Genomic DNA, 5,335 nt, shown 5'->3' with positions numbered 1-5,335 from the left:
CCATCCAGGGAGACCCCTCTTGCTGCGTCAGATTGTTTCTTAAATAATTGCAGGGTTTTCTCCTCCACTACTCTATCTGGAAGTTCATTCCATTTGTTGATCACTCTGTGTGAAGAGCCACCTGATATTAATCCTAAAGTTACCGTTTACTAGTTTGAACCTGTGTCCCCATGTCCTACTCACTGCTTAATTTAAAATATTCTGGATAAACCAACACCTCAAGTTTAAAATTCTCTTCCTTGTTTCTGAGGACTGGGAGTGATATAAAGAACAGCAAAGGGATACTAAGAAAATAGTAACAGCTGTAAAAAGGAAATACGAGAAAAAACCTGCGAGTGATATCAAGGACAACACTAAAGGATTTTACAAGTATATTAAATGAAAGAAGGTGGTTAAGAGTAATGTGGGCCCCTTTGAAGACAGACATAGTTGAAAATTGTAATTGAAAATCAGGAACTGGCAGACTTGCTAAAAACTTTGTATTGGTCTCCACAGTACAGGATGAGGATAAAGTACCAGAGATATGAGGAAAAGTAAAAAAAAAATCAAGGGGATGAGCTACGATCTTACTAGATTTAATACAGAAAAAAAAGGTAATGGAAAAAATAATGAGACTAAAGATAGTCAAATCAGACAATCAAAGAATCATATAATGGTTTCAGCACAGAAGGAGGCCATTCAGTCCGTCAAGCCCATGCTGGCTCGCTGAAAGAGTACTTCAGCTAGTCCCACTCCCTCGCCCTTTCCCTGTAGTCCTGCAAATTTGTTTTCTTCAGGTACTTAACCAATTCCTTTTTGAAAGCCATGATTGAATCTGCCTTCACCACCCTTTCAGGCAGTGCATTTCAGATCATAACTGTAGTGTATGTACCTTTAAGAGAGAACTACGTTTACAGCTCCCGTCTACTGTAGTACCGGCAGTGACCACCCCTGTATATAAGCCTTGAGCATGCCTCTGTACTGCCAGTCTTGAGACTACCCTACTATCCAACAGTGGCAACGAGGTCGATCTGAATCTACCTGCAACTCTGCATTTCCCTTCAAGGATTCGCTCTGGGAGGGCGGTGGAAGAAAGTCGAGGCCAGAAGCACGGGCGTCGACCATGAGCAACCGCCCAGTCGTCCAGCAGAGAGTGAACATCGCAGGGGAGGTTGTTGAGAGCCGGGCTTGGTTCCCCAGCCACAACGATCCAGCAACAGACTGGCAACAGGTACAGCGCAGACCCTTCCCGGACAGCGGCGGCTGGAGCTGACCGACGGCAGAGAAAAAGCCGAGCAGCGTCGACGGGGTAAGAGAGAGGGTGAAGCGCACAGGGCGCAGCCGGGGGTTGAAATCCGAGCGGCGTCGAGGAAAAACAAAAACAGAGAGAGAGAGGGTAAAGCAGCAGCCGGGTTCAGGACCGAGCGGCGGAAACGAGAAAGGCGCACAGGAGAACGCGCAGAGCACAGCCAGGGCTCAAGGGCTGAACAGCGTCCGCGGGGAGAAGAAGGGAGAGCGCAGGAGACGCCATTGAGCCGCGGAGAAGAAGGGAGAGCGCGGGAGACGCCATTTTTAGAAGCCGCAGCGGAGAAGGGCGAGCGCGGGAAGAAAGGAAAGCGCGGGAGACGCCATTTTGTGCCAGCGGAGAAGAAGGGAGCGCGCGGGAGACGCCATTTTTGACAGTTAAATCACACCCAGGGATGCCGAAGAGTGGCAGTATCTCTGCGTTTGACAATGAAGTCGAAGATTGGGCGACATATGTGGAACGCATTGAGGTGTACTGCAGGGCGAATGAAGTGCCAGATGCTAGGAAAGCACTGGTTTTGTTAAATTCCATGGGTGCAAAAACTTATGGCTTACTGCGAAACCTAATAACCCCAGAGAAGCCTGTGGATAAGAATTTCGGAAGCATAGTAGAAATCCTACAGGACCACTTAAACCCCACACTGCTGCTGATAGCAGAAAGATTTAAGTTCCACAAACGGAACCAGCATAAAGACGAAAGTAATGCTGAGTACTTAACGGAACTGCGCAAGCTATCGAAACACTGCCAGTTTGGAGTGGGACTAGCAGATATGTTAAGGGACAAGTTTGTGTGTGGGCTTCAAAGTGAAGGAACCCAGAAACGGCTTCGATCAGAAAAGGATCTTACGCTGGACGAGGCTTTCAGCATGGCAGTATCACACGAAGCAGCCGCAAGGGGCGCTGCAGAGATACAATGGAGACTGCAAGAATATGGCACCAATGAAATGTCATATGGAGCAGGGAAGTGTTATCGCTGCGGCAGAACAACACACGACCAGAAGGATTGTTGGTTCAAGGACCAAGTGTGCAGACAGTGTGGAAAAGCAGGACACATAGCAAGAGTCTGCAGGTCAGGGAAGAAAACCAACAGCAAGAAATCTCCACAGGAGAAGTACAAAAAGGTACATAAGGTGATGGACAGTAGTTCAGACGAACAGAAAAGTGATAGACTCCGGCAGCAAGGAGCTGGGTTGTCTGAAACTACATAAGGTAACCAAAATGGAGGATCACCAGACTATCTGGGTCACACTCAAGATAGACGGAGTCCAAATGAAAATGGAATTGGACACAGGATCAGCCCTAACAGTCATAAACCAAAGGGACTACAAGCGGCTATTTTCACATATACCCTTGAAAGCTACAGAGATTGTCTTGAAGATGTACACGGGGCAAAAAGTCTACCCCAAAGGAAAAATAAGGGTGAAAGTGATATACAAAGGCCAGGAAATACCTAAAATGGACCTATATGTATTGCCAGATGGAGGACCACCACTGCTAGGACGTGAATGGATCCGGAAGATACAATTAGATTGGCATTCCATACAGGCACTGAAGGTTGAGGCCAAAAAGGATGACGACGTCACACCTGGACGACTGTCAAAAATGCTAACTGACGCAAAAGAAGTGTTCCAGGAGGGACTCGGAACACTAAAAGGCATAACAGCAACGATTAAAATAGAGGAAAATGCAAGCCCAAAGTTTCTTAAGGCCAGACCAGTGCCTTATGCGATCAGACCAGCCGTCGAAGCAGAGCTGGAAGGGTTGGAACGTACAGGAGTACTGTCCAAAGTAGACTGGAGCGAGTGGGCTACACCCATCGTTCCTGTAATGAAGAGGTCGTTGAGTAATACGCCTGGGAAACCAAAGAAGGTCCGCATCTGTGGGGATTTTAAGGTGACAGTGAACCCAGTCCTTCACACGGAACAATATCCGCTTCCACAGATTGAGGATATTTTCGCCTCGCTATCTGGAGGTAAACGCTTCACCAAAATTGATCTAGCCCAGGCGTACTTGCAAATGGGGGTAGAAGAAGCCTCAAAACAATACCTCACGATCAACACTCACAAAGGTCTCTACCAATACAACCGGCTGGTGTTCGGGGTAGCATCGGCTCCGGCTATTTGGCAAAGGGCGATGGATCAAGTCCTGCAAGGGATTCCAGGGACCCAGTGTTATTTGGACGACATCCTGGTCACGGGCGAAAATGACAGTGATCACCTCGCCAACCTGGAGAAGGTGCTTACTAGATTAAAGGAATATGGGCTACGAGCTAATCGCCACAAGTGCGAGTTTTTCCAGAAGCAGATCTCGTATTGTGGCCACGTTATTGATGAAGAGGGGTTACATAAGTCCCCTGAAAAGATTGAGGCAGTAGTCAAGGCTCCAGCACCGGAAAATGTGTTACAACTGAGGTCGTTCCTCGGGCTGGTGAACTACTACCATAAGTTCCTACCAAATTTGTCTACAGTATTACACCCACTGAACACCCTACTGCAAACGGGGGTACCATGGAAGTGGAATGACGAACGTAAACGAGCTTTCCAGAAGTGCAAAGAATTGATCACATCAAAAGAGGTGTTGGCCCATTTCAACCTAGCACTACCAATTCGTTTGGCATGTGATGCATCACCCTATGGTATTGGAGCGGCGCTGTCGCACAAATTCCCAGACGGGTTGGAGAGGCCAGTAGCCTTTGCGTCTCGGTCACTAACCTCAGCCGAGCGCAACTACGCCCAGATTGACAGGGAGGCCCTCAGCCTAGTATGGGGAGTAAAAAAATTCAACCACTATCTGCATGGGCAGAAGTTCACCTTGCTGACTGACCACCAACCACTTGTCTCCATCTTTAATCCAAAGAAGGGCGTTCCGGTGATGACTGCACAACGGTTACAAAGATGGTCCCTTTTTCTAGGGGCGAACCAATATGAAATAGAATATAAAGGCACGAAACAGCATGGAAACGCTGATGGGCTACCACGCCTGCCACTGCCTACTGTGGAGGAAGCACCAGCAGTGAACCCCATCGAGATATTTTATTCATCAATAATTGAACGCTTGCCAGTAACTAACGCGGATATAGAGAAGGAGACCCGCAATGATCCGACACTATCTCAGGTATATGATTTGACGGTGAGGGGATGACCAACACATGGCGACTCACTGTTGCCAGCATTCTCATCCAGAAGAGAACAGCTGTCAGTATGCCAGGGGACAGTGATGTGTGGATCCCGAGTGGTAATTCCACCCAAGTTAAGGGAGAGAGTGCTAAATGAGCTTCATGAAGGTCATCTGGGAGGGGTGAAAATGAAAAGCCTTGCTAGGGCTTATGTGTGGTGGCCGGGGATCGATCAACAAATCGAGGACCTAACCAAGAGCTGCTCAGGATGCCAGAAGGTCCAAAATGCACCACCACATGCCCCTCTACACCCATGGGAGTGGCCCTCCTCTCTATGGCAACGGGTGCATATTGATTTTGCTGGTCCATTCATGGACTCAATGTTCTTAATAGCAGTGGATGCTCACTCGAAATGGCCTGAGGTGATAAAAATGTCCTCAACCACTACAGAGAAAACAATTGCAGTCCTACGGACCATATTTGCCAGGAACGGCTTGCCAGAGCAGATTTGCTCTGATAATGGACTACAGTTTGTGTCCGAAGAATTTCGGAAATTTATGAGAAGGAATGGGGTAAGGCATTACACATCTGCCCCGTATCATCCAGCCACAAATGGATTGGCTGAGAGGTTCGTACAAACCTTTAAAAAGGCGATAAAGGCCATGTGCGATGATGAAATTCCACTACAGCATAAGGTGGACAATTTCCTGTTAGCCTACAGAAATGCGACACATGCAGTTACCAACCAGACCCCGGCCATGATGTTCTTTAACCGAAGGTTGAGATCTCGTCTGGATTTGCTCAGACCAAATGTGCGAAGAAATGTTGAGGATAAACAATTCCAGCACATCAATGAGAAGCCGACAAGGAGCTTCAATGTAGGACAACCAGTCTTGGCCCGTGACTACCGAACAGAGAAATGGCAACCCGGAACGA

Source organism: Somniosus microcephalus, chromosome 9 (genome assembly GCF_052327205.1).
Source record: "Somniosus microcephalus isolate GS21.2 chromosome 9, FLI_Smic_1.0, whole genome shotgun sequence".
Classification (NCBI taxonomy): Eukaryota; Metazoa; Chordata; class Chondrichthyes; order Squaliformes; family Somniosidae; genus Somniosus; species Somniosus microcephalus.
The sequence above is the reverse complement of the archived record's forward strand: the minus strand, read 5'-3'. Positions refer to the sequence as shown.